The sequence below is a fragment of the Laccaria bicolor genome, genomic scaffold, assembly GCF_000143565.1.
Source record: "Laccaria bicolor S238N-H82 LACBIscaffold_179 genomic scaffold, whole genome shotgun sequence".
Taxonomy (NCBI): domain Eukaryota; kingdom Fungi; phylum Basidiomycota; class Agaricomycetes; order Agaricales; family Hydnangiaceae; genus Laccaria; species Laccaria bicolor.
In genome coordinates this window covers 2,410-3,887 of record NW_001890038.1, presented here as the reverse complement: position 1 = coordinate 3,887, position 1,478 = coordinate 2,410, and positions in this window count along the sequence as shown.

The following is a 1,478-nucleotide window of genomic DNA, read 5'->3' as shown; positions in this document are numbered from 1 at the left end:
TCTTAAAACATAATTATAAGTTCATGTGGGGATATGGCTGAAGGATTGACATGACATGACCAGTTTTTGACATCATGACCAAGTTTGGCTTTCACACTGTCTGCTTTCACATTGATAGCTACTGGCCTGTCCCAAACATAGTCAACTTTGATACAGGTCTTTGAGGGCTGTATCATGATGGGCTGATTCATCCTTTGAGGTGTCTTTAAGACAGGTCATGTTGTAAGTTGACCATGTATTGAGTAAATATCAACATGAATAGCCTTGAAAGCCAACTTGGGCATGATGTGAGGAACTGATGATGTGGCAATAGCAATATGTAATGTCATGTCAATCCTTCAGCCATATCCCCATATGAGCTTACAATTATGTCTTGAGATAGGACAGGAGGTATCAATATGAAAGACATAGAATGGCCTTTCCTAATGTGAAAGACAATTTGTGCATGATGTCAAATACTAATGCTGCAGCACTGGCAATATGATGGTAATCCTTCATCCTCATCCCCATAACATAGATAGGGCCAAGGACACCATAAACTACATGTCAACTACAAACTTTTCCAAATGAAAAAGCAGACACTACAAACTCTTCTAATAAAAAAGCACACACTACAAAACTTTGTGGTCTAAAAAAGCACACACTACAAACTTTTGTAGTCTCAAAAAGCGGACACTACAAACTTTTCTAATAAAAAAGCGCAACACTACAAACTTTTGTACTGTACTAATACGACCATGACTTCGCATCACGCATCACAGAGGTCATCGAAGGAAGTGAAGTGAGGGTGATGTCACGCATCACCCCGGTTTTCGAAGTCATTTTTTCCTATTCTAAAATGGCTGATTTTTCTGGCGCCTGCGGCGCTCATAGGCATGTAAACGACACGGTGTATATGTTATCTACTTTCTATGGCAACCAAACAAGAGCTGTGGTTCCAGGGCGTTGATGCCAGAATGGGTGTTATGGGTCTCAGGAAGCTGTCTCGGTAGGGGAAATTTCAAGAATTGTGTCACGGAGAGCATTGGAGATGGGAGGAACTCGGCGCGCATATGTGGTGGGATTTTTTCCGGGAACATGATGAACAAGAGAGAGAATAAACTTTTTTTCATTCAACATCGGTTTACACAGTGGGCAACGCATCAGTAATTAGAGTTGCTTTTAGAGTTGATTTTAAGACGATGGGTCCCTGTTCGGGTCAACTGCAGAAGCGCCGAAGCCATCACACTCTTCGTCACGCATCACATCGGCTGTTGAAGCGGCGAAGAGATGGTGAAAATGTGTCATGCCCCATAGGGCCCGAGGACTTGGTCGTATTAGTACAGTATTTTTGTATTTTGCATACCATTCCATGAGATCAAAATCCTAGCTTCTATAACTTTGTATATAGCTTTCTAACAACAATTATAACAATCTCCTGGGAGCCAATTTTGAATTTCTACTCTGGAGTTGCATATCTTCCATCTTCCAGTCCCCGT